Below are 19,496 nucleotides of genomic sequence, written 5' to 3' on the forward strand. Positions count from 1 at the left end.
ACTAAACCATAGTTCCTTTAGTTCTTAGTATTGTTTAATATCATTTGTCTGGAGAAATACTTATAAATACAAAAGCCTTCTTACAGTGTATTGATTTAAGAGATGCATAGCCTAATTATATGGAAAGACCTTTCCAGGCGCTTTGAAAGGGAGAAAACGCCAAAAGAAATGTGTGCAAAACATAACAATTTGATGCAAGCCCTACATATAATATTAGGAAGCAAGAGGATGAAGTTAATATTGTAAATAATCTTATGTGAATTTCTTCTTGGTGAAATAACTGTTTAATGTATTTTTTCCGGAAGAATTAAGTGCTGAACTGTGCAGTCCAGATGTCTTGAGAGTATCAGAATCAGAAAAATTTTATGCAGAAGAAAAAATTGTCAACAAAAAGAGCAGCGAAACGTTCATCTGAAGCAGAAGTGTCCTATGACACACTAAGATATCTGATATTTTGGTATCTTTCTAGGACTTCTACGTTAATTTATTAAGAAATAAACATTAGTCCTTCAGGACATTGATTCTTATGTGGAATAAAATATGTAACATTCGAATGATCGATTAGGTTGATCCTTTCGTGAGATCCAACAAAGATGGTGTATGCAAGTGGATAGGCGACATAATTTTCGCACGCTCTGTTTTCTTAGTAACTGGTGTCCCGAATACCTCTCCTCACATAACAGTTAGCTATCATCTTTGTGTAACAGTGACACAATATCTGATATGTCAAGCATCTTTGCTGCATTATGCATAATACTAAATCATTCTCCAATACGTTCTCCATTTTGACTATACGACTCCAGAACAAACTACTCAGTGACTTGCATCTGATTCAAAATCACACTGCATTCAAGAGTAGTTCAAGTCTGTATCTGTTGCTATAGACTTAGCTCCCTTTCGTTCTTCTCCCTAGCAGCGAACCAATACATCAGTCACTTTGTGGGCGGTATTCCTTCTTCCCTCGTCCCTGTTTATGTCTGTCTACTTCCTTCCATCTCATCTGATAATCACACAGTATTTTTTCGAGCACTTCCCCGGAACAGTCAAATTTCTCCTACAGATGTATTTCCTTCTGCACTGCTTCCTTTAATATGTAAACTCCCACTCGACAGGAATTTAATTAGGATCTTGTTTAACACAATGTTAATAAGATTGAAATTTCTCAAATAGCACATATTCGTTGCTCTCTCTGATTATTATCATTATTTACAGCTCTTGTACTATTCATAGTGTATTGTTAACTCACTAAGAGAGTCTGGCTAGATGTATGAGAAGCGCTGAAGGTCCTAATCTTTCCAGGTGAAATAAATGTTCAAATATGCCAATGAAGTCATGTCTATCCTGTTGCACGGCGTTAAAAACCCCATTTTTGAAATAAGTGTGACACAGAATTTCTGCTTTATAAATCACTTCACGAGGGATTGACGTACCTGTTGTATTTCCACAAAACAAAAAAAAATTGGTTTTGAATTAGTAATTCATTCAGGATCTTCTCGGGCAAATAATTTTGTTGTTCTCTAGATCATGACTCCTATGTGAATAGTCATACTTGGATATTGTTTTAGGTTAATCTTGACATAAATAGCAATTAGAATGTGCTTAATATATTCTGATAATCTTGTTTGTAGCTGGCTTTCCGAAAGAGATTTCACCCAGTCTGGTCGAGAACGATTATTCTTAGAGGCAGGCGTTTATCTACGACATACTATGCAGTTTTTATTTTCGGTTTGAATAAAGTTAATCAACAGGGAACCCATTTTCACACAGAGTTGTTATGTGACTCACACAGTCTGGAATGTATTGAGATCTTATTGTTTGACCAGCGTTCCTTTAGTGGTATAATAGCTTAGCTTACAAATGGCTTCAGTTTAACTTTGTGATAAATCACTTGAACGAATGATTATATTCTGTACAAAGTTAGTTGAAATGGATAACCACGACGTAAGTAGTGGGTTGAGGCTCAGGCCAGAGGCATGGCATCTCTCAGTAGATCAGTAGCAACTGCAACCACACACCTTCACCAGCACCACAACAATTTCCACTTTCAGTACGCTTCACGCTCATGTACATTGGTGTTGTGGAGAATCGTTCGCTGAACCCTTCGATTTTTATTATTTTCCTTTCTTACAGTTACTGAGTTAATATTTCACCTGTTATTAGTGTTTCTCGTTGCTTGATACTGAACTATATTAGGAGCACGTTCGCCAAATGTTGTTCAGTTGAAAAGTCCGAAGTCATTCTCTTGGTCAGTGGACGGCTGTAGGAGGTCAGTCTAAAGGAATGGTTTTGTGCGCTACGTGCCTACTTCGACAGAGAAAACTTAATTGTGGTTTGTGTCACTCCGGTAACATGTTTATCGAAAGACGTGCTAGAAGTCTGAATGTAAACTAAAACAATGTTGTGAAGATAGGCAAGAAAATGTGTGAGAAAGAATAGGAGCCGGCCGCGGTGGCCGTGCGGTTCTAGGCGCTGCAGTCCGGAACCGCGGGACTGCTACGGTCGCAGGTTCGAAACCTGCCTCGGGCATGGATGTGTGTGATGTCCTTAGGTTAGTTAGGTTTAAGTAGTTCTAAGTTCTAGGGGACTGATGACCTAAGATGTTAGGTCCCATAGTGCTCAGAGCCATTTGAACCATTTTTTAGAAAGAATAGGAAGCTGAGAAATCATGGGAAACTATCACGTTGTTAAGTGGATTACCAACATAGAGTCATTTGTTGAGGATGCGATGCGTTGTTATTTTCATGTTTATTGTAGCAGAAAAGAACATCTACACCGACCCACAGCAAATTATCGGAAATCCTCAAGGAAGGCTATTTTCAAGGAAATCGCGTATTGGTGTTTACAGTTCCGGACAACCTAGGTTTTCACTGTGGTCATTTCGGTGCACATAAGCTATTGATGGAGTGAGAAGGTAGAGCCGGGTGTCGATGCCATTTTTGTAGGCAGATCTATGGGCGTAGAAGTGGTATGTCTTTAGGAAACATGGTTAGTTTTTGCCACATTCTCAGGCAGGTCTTGAAATACGGCACAAGTAAAAGAAGAATGGCAATGTTTTGCGGCAAGGGAGGCAGATTCATACTTTTTTAGCAGACACTTCATAAGATGATCTCCTGAACTGCTTCTAACAAGGCAGGAGATGACTGCGAAGAAATGAATCATTTTACATTTATTAACTGGTTCTCTGACTGTCTAAAACCAAGCATGTGAACATTTTCAGGAATTGTTTTTTCATAACTAACCTAAAAGTTATATTGTTATTGTTGGCAAGACATCTACTTTGACAAAGCGTATGGCATCAGCGTCGAAACGTCGATGTAAGTGACAACCTCGAAAACGTGTAGCTTATGGCAGTAATGTTTCTCCGTGAACCATATTTCCCAAATAGGAAATTTCCGAGCTCTCACACAGTCTTTAGGCTGCCATCGTTTCAATGTCCTTTCAGTTAAATAATCAACTTTTTCTGAATCGGACGTACTGACCAGCGAAACTGTTAGCAAAGAAATCTCGGAAGAATATAAGGAATACGTCTAACATAATGGTGGGAGATAATGACAGTGGCACGTAAAGTGCCCTCCGCCACACACCGTTGGGTGGCTTGCGGAGTATAAATGTAGATGTAGAAATGTAGATGAACATACGTAGTGCAGTACAAAAGCAGAATAGCAGAATTAAGTTATTTTGGAAAATTCAGTAGAGAAAATTATGTAATCAAACACTGTAGTCAGAATTACACTCACGCGCCAAAGAAACTGGTATAGGCATGCGTATTCAAACACAGAGATATGCAAACAGGCAGAATACGGCACTGCGGTCGACAACGCCTATATAAGACAAGTGCCTGGTGCAGTTGTTAGATCGGTTATTGCTGCTACAATGGCAGGTTATCAACATTTAAGTGGGTTTGAACGTGGTGTTGTAGTCGGCGCACGAGCGATGGAACACAGCATCTCCGAGGTAACGATGAAGTGGGGTTTTTCCCGTACGACCATTTCACGAGTGTAAAGTGAATACCAGGAATCCAATAAAAAATCGAATGTTCGACATCGCTGCGGACGGATAAAAATCCTGCAAGAACGGGATGAACGACGACTGAAGACCGTCTTTTAACGTGGCGGATGTGCATCCTCTCCGCAAATTGCTGCAGATTTAAATGCTGGGCCATCAAGAACTGTCAGTGTACGAACCATTCACCGAAACATCATCGATATGGGCTTTCGGAGACGAAGGCCTACTCGTGTACCCTTGACGAATGGTTCAAATGGTTCAAATGGCTCTGAGCAGTATGGGACTCAACATCTTAGGTCATAAGTCCCCTAGAACTTAGAACTACTTAAACCTAACTAACCTAAGGACATCACACACACCCATGCCCGAGGCAGGATTCGAACCTGCGACCGTAGCAGTCCCGCGGTGCCGGACTGCAGCGCCAGAACCGCTAGACCACCGCGGCCGGCCTTGACGAATGCACGACACATAGCTTTAATCCTCGCCTGGGCTCTTCAGCACCGACATTGGACTGTTGATGACTGCAAACATGTTGCCTGGTTGGACAAGTCTCGTTTCAAGTTGTATCGAGCGGATGGACGTATACGGGTATGGAGACAATCTCACGAATCCATGGACATTGCATGCCTGCAGGGGATTGTTCAAGCTGATGGAGGCTCTGCAAAGATGTGAAGTGTGTGCAGTTGGAGTGATAAGGGACCCCTGATACATCTAGATACGACTATGACGGAGATCACGTGATACGTACGTAAGTATCCTGTCTGGTCACGTGCATCCATTCATGGCCGTTACGCATTCCGACGGACGTGGGTAATTCCAGGAGAACAATGCGATGCCCCACACGTCCAGAATTGCTACAGAGTGGCTCCAGAAACGCTCTTTCGAGTTTAAACAGCTTAGATGGCCACAAAACTCCCCAGACATGAACATTATTGAGCATATCTGGGATGCCTTCCAAAGTTCTGTTCAGAAGAGATCTTCATCCCCTCGTAGTCTTACGGATTTATGGACTGCCCTGCAGGATTCATTATGTCAGTTCCCTCCAGCACTACTTCAGACGTTATCCGAGTCCATGCCATGTCGTGTTACGCCACTTCTGCGAGCTCTGGCGGGCCCTAAACGATATTAGGCCGGTATACCACTTTGTTTGGCTCTTCAGTGCACTGATTATTAACTAGAATGCACAGTCCAAATGTTTACCTCAGAAACTCAGTCCTTGTCACACGAGAGAAATATACGAGGGCTGGAACTTAAATAGTGGCAACTATTTATTCACAAGCGATACATGTTTGCACCTGTTACTGTCCTTCAAAGTAGTCACTAGCGTTGTGTAGAACCCGTTGCCAGCGATATGGAAGGCGTAGTATACCGTTAGCAGAGCCAGTTCTGTTGATGGTGCGAATGCAACGGTCCACTGCCTGTCGAATCTCTGGAACACTTCTGAAGCGAATGACACGAAGTGTTTACTTCATCTTCAGAATCAAATCAAAGTCACAAGGACTTAAGTCTGGGAGTATGGTGGGTGGTACAGTACTTCCCAGTCCCACCGACCGTACAGAGCAGCCACAGCTTGCGCTGTATGCGCCCGCACGTTGTTGTGCAAAATGATGGGTGGCTTGCGCAGAAAGTGTCACCGCTTCCTTCTCAAAGCTGGTCGCAGGTGATGCTCCAAAAACGAACAGAAATACGACTTAAGTCCTTGTGACTTCGATTTGATTCCGAAGATGAAGGAACCACTTCGTGGCATTCGCTTCAGATCTGTCCCAGAGATTCGACAGGCGGTAGACCGCCCCATTCGCACCATCAACAGAACAGGCTCTGCTAACGGTATACTACGCCTTCCTCATCGCTGGCAATCGGTTCTACACAACGCTCGTGACTACTTTGAAGGACAGTAACAGGTGCAAACATGTAACTCTTTTGTATCGGTTGTGAATAAATAGTTGCCACTATTTAAGTTCCAACGCTAATATCTCGCAGTTTTACAATACTGGTGTGGTGCATTTTGTATTGGTAGTCCTCTCTCTTCCAAACCGATTATTTTCCTCGCCTAATTTAACAACTTAACTTTTTTTGTTAGAAATAAGTAGAAAGGTAGATAATTAAATGTTTTAAGGGGTTTGTAATAAACCTAGCGATCTGTTCCTCGTAATGAGATCATGAGAGGGAACACTTAGATTCTGGTGCGCGAGCGAAGTGTTGCATGTAACTAAAAATTATCTTGTCTTTGGAGCAGTTGCAAATATGACGTTTTCTTAATATTTCTTTCATGTTCACCCAAATTAAATAAGAAAAAAGTTTCTCGCACGCTGAAAATTTGGTAACGTCGTCAAGAAATTAATTTTCGAAAATTTTCTGTGTGTCATTTTAAAGGCTTGTTCCCTTAAATAAAAGTAAAATGACACAATACTGCAGCTATTCTAGAATACCCTGACAGCACGTAAATCTTAGTAAACTGAATAGTTTTCGAGTTTAAGTGTGTATAATGAAGCATATGACTACGTGTATGTTCTGTGCGGGCGTGGTAACTCTTCTCCGCATTGCCACGTACTGCTGTCCAAATGTCAACGATAGAGTAATTTTGAACAGAGTACAGTTGTTTTTCTGTTTATCTGAGGCAACTAAGAAAACTTGATTTGTGTTGTGTAATGCTGCGTAAGTAATGAGTAAAGACAATTTGGTCAAATGGGAGTACGTTGCAAACTACATGTGCGTCGATGCTTGGATCGACTAGGATATCTTTTTAACATTTTCTAGCGTTTACGTATGTAGTGTATAACTTTATTTACGTTTTGCGATTGCAGTTGTGAACCAGTATATGCAGATATACGTGAAATATTAAAATGTCGCAAACAAACGAAAATGAAATCCGTGCAGAAACAGACTCCTTAGCGCATATGAGGAAACTTGTTCAGCGTGGAGGCAGACGCAGTATTCCAGGGTAAACAAATTACGCTCTGCAGTTTCCCAGATAGATTCCTCGCTCAGAAGTTTTGTCTGCTACTTTTATTGTCTCATTTCCTAATTAATTTTTTGAGCATCACCTGATACAATTCCATTAAAGTCCATTCCTCTCTTTCTTCCTTTCGTTGATATTCATCTTATAACCCCTTTTCTAGACGCTATCCATTCCGGCTAAATCGTCTTTTCTGTCCGTTGCAGTCTCCGATACAGTTACAATGCTATCGTAAAGTCTTGAAATTTGTTTTTATTTTTATTTTTTTAACCTCCAATTCTTCTGTCAAATTTTTCCTTGGTTAATTTTACTGCTTTTTCCATGTAGACCGGATAACATTATTCAGCCGGTATATGGAGTCAGCTTTCAGATGAACAGAAGAGATTTTTATCGCCAACACAGTCACATGACTATGACGTGGCGTAATGATTGCCCGCAATTACCCTACAGATTTTGAAATTCATTGCATTGCTAGTGCTGTGAGATCCCGTTGAGATGCTCCGTGGGTTATGTACACGTGTTTCATAGGCGTCCTTTCCTTTCGATATCAGCAATGAAGCTGGATTAAAGCTTTGAAGAGATGACTTCAAGGACATTTAGCTTGTGTGCGACGTGTGTCATAACCCGTACATCGCTGCAAATCTTTCTCACTCCCTACACGAAAGTATCTACCGATACCACACGTCTGCTTTGATGCATCACGTTACCAAAAGGGCGCACATTAACGACTCATCGAAATCCAATCTGCACAACATATGCCGTATAACAGGAACTGAAGTTATTCCTTGGTTTCGCGATCTCGCAGCGGAACTTTCACCTTATAATCTCACCTATATCTCGGGCTACGCAACATACCTGTGCCAATAAACTACATTCCAAAAAATTATTATAGATGCAAGAGAAGTATTTTCAGTGTTTTGTTCTCAATTTGCTTGCGCATGTTTGACGTCATACGTCGCATCGTCATTATGTCACGGATAGAAGCCGACGTCCGTTATGTGTGCGTTCAGTTGAAACCTCCTTACCGCTAACATACGTGTTCTTCGATTTCTACCAATTGAGCAACTTGTACGCATTCCTTTTTGTATTATAACCTTGAAATGGAACGATACTGACAGATGTGACGTCACACGTGCACGCCGCTGAATCGGCAAATCGATTTTGAAGAGTGACCGAATATTAGACATGGAGGCAGCAATAGTTGGTGTCTGTTTAGCTTGAGATTGCAGCAGTTGTGATTTCGTCAGGCTTAAAAGCAATATCTGACAGGACGAAAACAAGAGTGGATGTAGTTACAATGACGTTTTATTTCCTGAGGGTTTATTGTTGATGAGCACATCGTTTGGAGAGGAATAATTGTAAAGTGAGTAATTAAAAGTGAGATCACAATAATGTCTGTTTCGGATACAGAACAGAAAACGGTAATCAAGATAATTATTTGGCCTGTTTAAGCATCTTAAGAAGAATAGTAACGGTTGGGTAAAGTTTGATTTTGACTGTCATTCATTCGACAGAAAATACTGCAGGGTAATTCGTAGTCGGTAGTCTTCTCTTAATTGTCGTTTTCGGTTATTGTTCAACCGGGACCAGAAAATACATTCATCATCCCGACTAATTAATACGTACAACAGTAACTGCAGTGATCCTGTAAATTTCCTGCAAGCCAACATTGCTACAATCCGAGAATTTGTATTTAATGGTGGCAGTGAAGCCCGTTAATTCCCTTGTGATCTCCAGATTGTTGTCATTTCCAAAGAACAATAATCCGAACAAAAGTATCCGGACATCCATTAGTGGACATTAATATGGGGCGTGACCTCCCTTCTCCTCTATGACGGCTTTAACTCTGCTGGGGATACTTTCAGTAAGATGGCTGAACTCTTTGTGGAGCATTGGCAGCCCAGTCCTTCTGAACAGCCGAAACCTGAGAAGATATAGACAATGGAAGCTGGCGTCTCGAGCGAAGTCGACGTTCTGACTCGTCCCGGTTTAGGTCTGGGCAAGTCAGTCCATGTCAAGAGAGCAATTGTCCACAAACCATTGACTCACAAATGTTGTTTTGTCACATGGTGCGTATCCTTGCTGATACGATAATCATCTCCGATCTGTTCCTCTACTGTACTCAGTACACAATGCTGTAAACTGGGTTCGTAACCTTCTACGCTTAACGATTTATTAAGCGCAGTAAGAAGACCGCTTTCTAAGCACAAAAAATAGCCTCGTTCTGAAATACAGGGTGTTTCAAAAGGAATATACGTATTTCGAATACATACATTTACTAAACTTTAAGACATACGAATATGAAACTTTACGAACCTCTCATGTTCAGATTACAGATGTTCAATATGTCCTCCATCAGCGAAACGAACAATATCACATCGGTACTCAAATTCCACCCAAACTCGGGCAAGCATGTCCTTCATCACTCATGTTATGGCAGTACGGATACGGTTCTTCAACTGTCCCAGGTTTTGTGGGAGTGGTGGTACATAAACGTGTTTAACGAAACCCCACAGGAAGAAGTCAGAGGCTGTCACATACAACGACCGTGGAGCTTAGCTGAGACACGCTAAGTCGCCAACTCCTTGACGACCAACCCAGCGGTTCGGTAGAGTTTCATTCTGGTATTCACGTACTTGGCGACTCCAGTGAGGGGGTGCCCCGTCTTGTTGAAAAATGAAGTTGTCTTCGTTCAGCCTCGGAAACAACCAGTTTTGTAACATAGCGAGATGCTGCTGACCGTTACCCGTGTTTCCATCAAAGAAGAATGAGCCGTAAACAGATGATCGGGATATCGCAAAGAACACATTGACTTTGGGCGAATCTCGTACATGTTCAATGGCTGCATATGGTTTCTGTAGGCCCCAAATTCGAACATTGTGTTTGTTTACCTGACCACCAACATGGAAAGGCGCTTCATCACTGAACACGATGCGTTGTGCGAAAGTGTTTTCACTGCCAATACCTTCAAGAATCTCGTTACAAAATGTCACACTTTTGCGTTTGTCATTAAGACGCAGAGCTTGTAACAGCTGTAACTTGTACGGCTGCATAACCAAAACACGCCAAATTGTTGTTGTAGAGAGTTGTAACTCCCTACTGGCACGGCGAGTTGATTTTGAAGGACTACGTTGGAAAGCAGTTTGAATTCTTGCAACAGTTTCTTCAGTAACATGAGGGCGCTCAGGACTCTTTCCTTTACATACACACCCTGTATCTAGAAACTGTCGATACTATCTGCGAATGTTCCACCCCTTCGGAGGATCAATTAGGTACCTCAACCTGTAACGTCTTTGCATTGTAATCACGGAATTGCACTTCGCAAACTCGAGAACACAAAATGATTTCTGTTGCGGAGTAGCCATTTTAAACATATGACGGTTACCAAGCGAGACAGAAGACAATTTACATCTAGCGGCTATTAATATAAACTAGACTATGTATTCGTTTGTCCAATCGCCGAGCCGGGGCGCAGCGATCGATAGTTTGGACAAAATAATACTTTGTAATACGTATATCGTTTTTGAAACATTGTGTACTACTTCCTCCAAATTACACGAATGGCAGTACACACGATGGCAGGTAATGTTCCGGAGGCATTCTCCAAACCCAAACCTTCCCATTGGACTGCCACAATGTACAGGGTGACCGCTACTCCAAATAACTAGTTTCCAGCAATCCGTTGCCCAGTGACGTCACTCTTTAAACCACCTCAAGCAACGCTTAGCAGAGACTGGAGAAATGGGTAGCTTATCCTGCACTGTGAAGAAGGATCCACATTCTTTTTAACATCCTAGGCACAATAATTGTGATAGCTTGTCTGTTATAGAAATTTGGAAATCACACATGATTAGTTCTGCTAATAATAATAATAATGGCGTGTGATGAGGGACTCCTGTCGGGAAGATCGCTCGCCTGGTGCAAGACTTTCGAGCTGACGCTACTTCGGCTACTTGCGCGTCGATGGGGATGAAATGATGATGGTTAGGACAACACAACACCCTGTCCCTGAGCGGAGAAAACCTCCGACCCAATCGGGAATCGAACCCGGGCCCTTAGGATTAGTTCTGCTTATTTCAAGCGTTCTGTTTCAACCACCCTCCACAATGCTTGACGGTTCCTCTCCCTCAGTACGTGAGTTCTGTCTGATCTTGGCCTAAGTGGTTGTTCCTTCGTGTTTCTACATCACGATCACATCACCAACCATAGACTCAGGTAGCTGTAAAGGTTTTAAGTGTCCCTGACGGATTTTTTCGCAGATGACAACAAGTGACCAGTTTGGAAGCGACCGAGATCTGTTGATCGATCCATGCTATTGTTACTACTTCTCTGAAAGAAAGGAAGGAAGGTGGGTTTAACGTCCAATCGTGATGTTTCCCTAGTAATAACACAATATTCCAATCTCCTTTTATAGAGGCGGGAACGCCTCTTGTGACATGTAGTCCCGAAATCCGCATTACATACAGGAGTCCAGACACTTTTGATGAGGCATGTACATTCATGCACATAAATTAAGGATAATGCTAATACATGGTGAAACAACGCTCTAGTGAGCGGTTTGTGGGTTTAAATCACCTCAGGGTATGACCATGCGGTGCATTTGACCTGCTGTCGTCGCGCAGTATCGCTGGCAGTAGTCCACATACGCGGAGGAGTGTTAGTGCATGTCAGAGTACGGTGCAGCAAGTAAGTGTGCAGACGTTTTCAGACGTGCTAATGGTGACTGTGTGTTCAAAATGGTTCAAAGAACTCATATTGACGATGTTGTGAGAGGTAGAAAGCTAGGGCGACTGGAGGCTGGTCAAACACAGCAGGCCGTAGCACAGGCCCTCCGTGTACCACAAAGTGTGATCTAAAGATTATGGCAACGATTCCAGCATACAGGGACGTCCGCAATGTACAACACCAAAGAAGACCGATATCTCACCATCAGTCTCCGTAGACGGCCACGGAGTGCTGCAGGTAGCCTTGCTCGGGACCTTACCGCAGCCACTGGAGCAGTTGTCTCCAGACGAACAGCCTACACTGAACAAACGGTTTATTCGCGCGGAGACCTGCAAGGTGCATTCCACTGACCCCTGGTGACATTAGAGCCTGTAAAGCCTGGTGTCAAGAACACAGTACATGATCATTGGAACAGTGGCCCCAGGATATGTTCACGGACGAGTCCAGGTATTGTCTGAACAGTGATTCTCGCCGGGTTTTCATCTGGCGTGAACCGGGAACCAGGTACCAACCCCTTAATGTCCTTGAAACGGACCTGTATGGAGTTCGTGGTTTGAAGGTGTGAGATTTTGACTGATGCACGTACACCCCTGCATGTCTTTGATACAGGAATTGCAACAGGTCAGTTGTATCGGGACCTCATTTTGCACCGGTGTGTCCACCTTTTCCGGGATGCAGTGGGTCACACCTTCCTCCTGATGGATAATAACGCAAGGCCCCACCGAGTTGTCATCGTGGAGGAGTACCTTGAAACAGAAGATACCAGGCGAATGGAGTGGTCTGCCTGTTCTCCAGACCTAAATCCCATCCAGCAGGTCTAGAATGCTCTCGGACGACGTATCGCTGCAGGTCTTCAAACCCTTAGGACACTTCCGGAGCTCCGACAGGCACTGGTACAAGAATGGGAGGCTATACACCAGCAGCTGCTCGACGACCTGATCCAGAGTATGCCAGTCCGTTGTGCGGTCTGTGTACGTGTGCACGGTGATCATATCCCATATTGATATCGGGATACATGCGCAAGAAACAGTGGCATTTTGTAGCACATGTGTTTCGGGACGGTTTTCTCAGCTTATCACCAATACCGTTGACTTACATATCCATGCCGTGTATGCTCCCTATGTGCCTATGCTATTACCGCCAGTTTTGTGTAGTGCCACGTTGTGTAGCACCACATTCTGCAATTATCCTTAACTTATGAGCGTGAGTGTATTTGTCTTTGTAAGCTTATTCTGTTTTGTTTAATGTAATCAGGCTTGTTATTATTGTGTCAACATTTGAATTAATCATTTAATGTTGAACGTGCACTGAGAAGACAAAAGTCATGGAATATACCCTAATTTCGTGTCGGATCTGCTTTCGCCCGGCGTTGTGCTGCAGCTTGTCGTCTCATGAATTCAACAAGTCGTCGGAAGTCCTCCGCAGAAGGAACAACCGCAGCTGCCGGCAGACCAGGCAGACCTCACGTACTGACGGACAGGAACCTCCTAGCATTGCAGAGGGTCGTTGTAAACAAAACGCATGAAATAAGCGAAACTAATCACGCGCTGGTTCCAAAGTTCTACGATGCTGCCTCTATACCCGTCCGTAACTGCGGAAGTGTTGCACGTGTAGGATTTTGTGCTCAAACTGACCACTCGATTACGTCCCATAAATGTTCTATGCGATTCATGTCAGGCTAACTGAGTGGTTAAATCATTGGATCGAATTGTCCAGAATGTTCTTCAAACATACTGCGAAGAATCGTGACTCACTGACACGGCGCATTGCCAGCCAAATAAATTCCACTGTTGTTTGGGAACATGAAATCCAAGAATGGCTGCAAATGGGGTCCAAGTAGCCGAATATATCCGTTTCCCGTCAATGAGCTGTTCAGCAGGACCAGAGGAATCAGTCCGTTCCATGTAAACACAGCTCACATCATTATGGAGCCACTACCAGGTTGCACAGTGCCTTGTTGACAAGTTGGGTTCATGACTTCGTAGGGTCTGCACCTCACTCGAGCCCTACCTCCAGCTATTACCAATTGAAATTAGGAGTCATGTGTCAAGACCACGGTTTTCCAGTCGTGTAGGGTCCAATTGATATTGTCACCAGCCCAGGAGATCGCTGCAGGCATGTCGTGCTGTTAGCGAAGGCACTCCTGTCGGTCGTCTGCTGGCATCGTCCATTAACGCCAAATTTCGCTGCGCTATCCTGAGGGATCCGTTCGCCGTACGTCCCACATTGATTTCTGCGGTTATTTCCCGCAGTGTTGGTAGTCTGCTAGCACTGACAACTTTTTCTAAACGCCCCTACTCTCTACGATGTCTGTGGTGAGAGGTAACGCTTGAAATTTGATATTCTTGTCAGAGTCTTGGCACTGTGGATTTCGGAATACTGAATCCCGTAACGATTCCCGAAATGAAATGTCCCATGCGTCTATCTCCAACCACCACTCCGCATTCAAAGTCTGTTGATTCCCTTCGTGCGGGCAATATGACATCGGAAATCTTTTCATGTAAATCGCCTGAGCAGAAATTACAGCTTTGCCAATGCGCTGCCCTGTTATACCGGGTGATCAAAAAGTCAGTATAAATTTGAAAACTTAATAAACCACGGAATAATGTAGATAGAGAGGTAAAAATTGACACACATGCTTGGAATGACATGGGGTTTTATTAGAGAGAAAAAAACGAAGTATTGCTAGACGCGTGAAAAATATCTTGCGAGCGTCGTTTGGTGATGATCGTGTGCTCATTCGCCACTTTCATCATGCTTGGCCTCCCAGGTCCCCAGACCTCAGTCCGTCCGATTATTGGCTTTGGGGCTACCTGAGGTCGCAAGTGTATCGTGATCGACCGACATCTCTAGGGATGCTGAAAGACAACATCCGATGCCTATGCCTCACCATAACTCCGGGCATGCTTTACAGTGCGGTTCACAACACTATTACTCGACTACAGCTATTGTTGAGGGATGATGGTGGAGATATTGAGCATTTCCTGTAAAGAACATCATCTTTGCTTTGTCTTACTTTGTTATGCTAATTATTGCTATTCTGATGAGATGAAGCGCCATCTGTCGGACATTTTTTGAACGTTTGTATTTTTTTGATTCTAATAAAATCCCCCATGTCATTCTAAGCATGTGTGTCAATTTGTACCTATCTACATTATTCCGAGATTTATTCAGTTTTCAAATTTATACTGACTTTTTGATCACCCGGTACATTGTGTAATTGGTACTACCGCCATCGGTATATATGCATATCGCTATGGTTCAAATGGCTCTAAGCACTGAGGTCATCAGCTGAGGGGTCAGCGTGACGGATTGTCGTCGTACGGGCCCGGGCTCGATTCCCGGCTGAGTCGAGGATTTTCTCCGCTCAGGAACTGGGTGTTGTGTTGTCTTCATCATCATTTCATCCCTATCCGGCACGTAGGTCGCCCAATGTGGCAACGAATGCAATATGACCTGCACCAAGGCTGTCGGACCTTCCCCGTAAGGGGCCTCCCGGCCAATGACGTCAAACGCTCATCAGTCCCCTAGAACTTACAACTACTTAACCCAACTAACCTAAGGACATCACACAAATCTATGGGCGAGGCAGGATTCGAACCTGCGACAAACAACCGTGCGGTTCCAGACTGAAGCGCCTAGAACCGCTCGGCCACAGCGGGCGGCTGCATGTCGGTATCCCATGACTTATGTCACCTCAGTGTATATTAGGGACAGCAATATTCAAAAAGATTTCGGGCTTCCAGCTGGTCGTCGTTAGCTTCCATCCACGATATTTCGACTGGACAACTGCCAACCATCCTCAGGTGAGCCATCGAAGACTGACGAAGACGCTCTCCGTTCCGTAATATATAGCGTGCAGCGAGTCATATTGACACCGCCCGCCAGCAGCGCCCTCGCTGGCGGAACTGCAGAACTCAGCTGTCTTTGGCGTTGTCAATTGCCGCGGCCGTCGGAGTACCCTGACGTCTTCGTCTGGAGCAGATCTTAGAGATGACGGGCTTCCATGCATTATCTAGCTGGTAGCCATTGCCACGGTTGAGAAGATTGCCTGTCATGCGAATTTCCACTGATTCTTTTATGACGGAGTCCCAAAAGGATGTTGCTGTGGCCAAAATTGTTGTCTTGTGATACTGCATAGAGTGTCCAGTGGAAATGCAATGCTCAGCAATTGCAGACTTGCTAGGTTGCAAAAGGCGAGTACAGCACTGATGTTCAGTGCAACGTTCGTCTGCGGTTCGCAATGTTTGTCCTATACAGGATGTTACAAAAAGGTACGGCCAAACTTTCAGGAAACATTCCTGACACACAAACAAAGAAAATGTTATGTGGACATGTGTCCGGAAACGCTTAATTTCCATGTTACAGCTCATTTTCGTTTCGTCAGTATGTGCCGTACTTCCTCGATTCACCGCCAGTTGACCCAGTTGAAGGAAGGTAATGTTGACTTCGGTGCTTGTGTTGACATGCGACTCATTGCTCTACAGTACTACCATCAAGCACATCCGTACGTAGCATCAACAGGTTAGTGTTCATCACGAACGTGGTTTTGCAGTCAGTGCAATGTTTACAAATGCGGAGTTGGCAGATGCCCATTTGATGTATGGATTAGACGGGGCAATAGCCGTGGCGCGGTACGTTTGTATCGAGACAGATTTCCAGAACGAAGGTGTCCCGACAGGAAGACGTTCGAAGCAATTGATCGGCGTCTTAGGGAGCACGGAACATTCCAGCCTATGACCCGCGACTGGGGAAGACCTAAAACGACGAGGACACCTGCAATGGACGAGGCAATTCTTCGTGCAGTTGACAATAACCCTAATGTCAGCGTCAGAGAAGTTGCTGCTGTACAAGGTAACGTTGACCACGTCATTGTATGGAGACTGCTACGGGAGAACCAGTTGTTTCCGTACCATGTACAGCGTGTGCAGGCACTATCAGCAGCTGATTGGCCTCCACGGGTACACTTCTGCAAATGGTTCATCCAACAATGTGTCAATCCTCATTTCAGTGCAAATGTTCTCTATACGGAAGAGGCTTCATTCCAACGTGATCAAATTATAAATTTTCACAATCAACATGTATGGGCTGACGAGAATCCGCACGCAATTGTGCAATCACGTCATCAACACAGATTTTCTGCGAACGTTTGGGCAGGCATTGTTGGTGATGTCTTGATTGGGCCCCATGTTCTTCCTCCTACGCTCAATGGAGCACATTATCATGATTTCATACGGGGTGCTCTAGCTGTGCTGCTAGAACATATGCCTTTACAAGTACGACACAACATGTGGTTCATGCACGATGGAGCTCCTGCACATTTCAGTCGAAGTGTTCGTACGCTTCTCAACAACAGATTCGGTGACCGATGGATTGGTAGAGGCGGACCAATTCCTTGGCCTCCACGCTCTCCTGACCTCAATCCTCTTGACTTTCATTTATGGGGGCATTTGAAAGCTCTCGTCTACGCAACCCCGGTACCAAATGTAGAGACTCTTCGTGCTCGTATTGTGGACGGCTGTGATACAATACGCCGTTCTCCAGGGCTGCATCAGCGCATCAGGGATTCCATGCGACGGAGGGTGGATGCATGTATTCTCGCTAACGGAGGACATTTTGAACATTTCCTGTAAGTGTTTGAAGTCATGTTGGTACGTTCTGTTGCCGTGTGTTTCCATTCCATCATTAATGTGATTTGAAGAGAAATAATAAAATGAGCTCTAACAAGGAAAGTAAGCGTTTCCGGACACATGTCCACATAACATATTTTCTTTCTTTGTGTGTGAGGAATGTTTGCTGAAAGTTTGGCCGTACCTTTTTGTAACACCCTGTATATGACATGCCACACCGACAAGGTATTTTATAAATTCCTGCCTTCCGCAATACCAGATCGTCTTTCACTGATCCCGGCAGGTCGGAAATCTTCGATGGTGGACTGAAAATCACTTTCACTTCGAAACCGTGGAGGATTCTTTGCAATTTTGAAGGAAATGTTGCCAACAAAGGGAAGAAAAGCTAAAGAGGCAGGGTGAACAATGTTTTGCCTGTAAGTAGTTACCAGATGTTGTTAACGTATATTAGAGCCGTTTTATCAGAAAGTTCAATCGAACAGCGCTCCAATTTTTCGTTGCAACACTTCTGTTTGGAAAAATGAAAAATGGGTAGTTTTGTTGCAGGTAAGGCAGTGACAAGCCGGCGTAATGAGGTGTGCGGCTGGTGGCTCGGCAGGCGGCGGTTGGGCCGGCAGCGGCCCGCGCCTCCAGCTGCGTAGCGCCGGCGTCGACTCCCGGGGTGCGGCGACACAGCCGGCTGGCCGGCTGGGCGGCGCTGGCAAGCTGGCGCCGGAAGCGGACACGGCCGCCGACAGCGGACAGCAGACAGTAGACAGCGGCCGTAATCGCGCGCGCACATCGGCCCGGCCGCAGCTGCGCGCCCACACCTCCGCCTTCCCGTCGTAAATCGCCACAGCCGCCTCCGTCGCACAGCCCGGCGGAGACACTTGTCGCTAGGCGGTAGCCGCAGCCGCGGCCGCCACCGCCACCTGTCTGCCGCCGGGACGCGGCCAGCGCGCCGATTGTCATGCTAATCCCCCGCACAGCACAGTGGCTGTTGTCGCCTGCCGAGACCGCAGGGGAGCCCCGCTTCCAAACAGTCAGGGTGCAGCCACACCACGAATAGAACAATAGTTCCGTTTTCAGCACTCCCGAATATCTCCTTCGTAATCAGTACATCATAAAAAGTTATCAGTATACGATGAAGTTTCTTCACGAGCGTAAGAAAAAAAAGTAAAGAAGATTGGGACACAACATTCCGTCGACATTGAGGTCAGTAGAGACGAAGCTCAAGCTCCGATTACGAGGCGTGTTTTTTTAAGTAAGTACCGTTTTGAAATTTAAAAAAAAGAAAGAGATGTGCTATCTCAATAATTGGTGGCCAGCGGAACTCTTTAAACTCAGAAGAGTGTTCCTGGAGCCACTCTGTGTCAATTCTGGACATGTGAGGTGTCGCATTGTCCTGCTGGAATTGCCCAAGTCCGTCGGAATGCGCAAAGGACATGAATGGATACAGGTTATCAGACAGGATGCTTATGTACGTGTCACCTGTCAAGTCGTATCTAGACGTATCAGTGGCCCCAACTGCACACGCACCACACCATTACAGAGCCTCAATCACATTGAACAGTCCCCTGCTGACATGAAGGGTCCATGGGTTCATGAAGTTGTCTCCATACCCGTATACGTCCATCTGCTCGTTACAATTTGAAACCAGTTTCCAGTCATCAACAGTCCCATGTCGGTACTGAGGGGCCCAGGTGCGGCGTAAAGCTTTGTATCATGCAGTCATCAGGGGTACACGAGTGGGCCTTCGGCTCCGAAAGCCCATATCGATGAAGTTTTGTTGATGGTTCGCACGCTGACGCTTTTTGATGGCCCAGAATTGGAATCTGCAGCAATTTGCGGAAGGTTTGCACTCTTGTCACGTTGGACGATTCTCTTCAGTCGTAGTTGATCCCGTTCTTGCAGGATCTTTTTCCGGGTACAGCGATGTCGGAGATTTGATGTTTTACCGGATTCCTGATATTTAATGTACACTCGTGAAGTGGTCGTACGGGAAATCCCCACTTCATCGCGACCTTGGAAATGCTGTGTCCAATCTTTCGTGCGTCAACTATAACACTACGTTCGAACTCACTTAAATCTTGATAACCTGCCATTGTAGCAGCAGTAACCTATCTAACAACTGCTCCAGACACCTGTTGTCCTTTACGTGCGTTGTCGACCGCAGCGCCGTATTCTGCCTGTTTCCGTAT

Source organism: Schistocerca cancellata, chromosome 3 (assembly GCF_023864275.1).
Source record: "Schistocerca cancellata isolate TAMUIC-IGC-003103 chromosome 3, iqSchCanc2.1, whole genome shotgun sequence".
In the NCBI taxonomy this organism is placed as follows: Eukaryota; Metazoa; Arthropoda; class Insecta; order Orthoptera; family Acrididae; genus Schistocerca; species Schistocerca cancellata.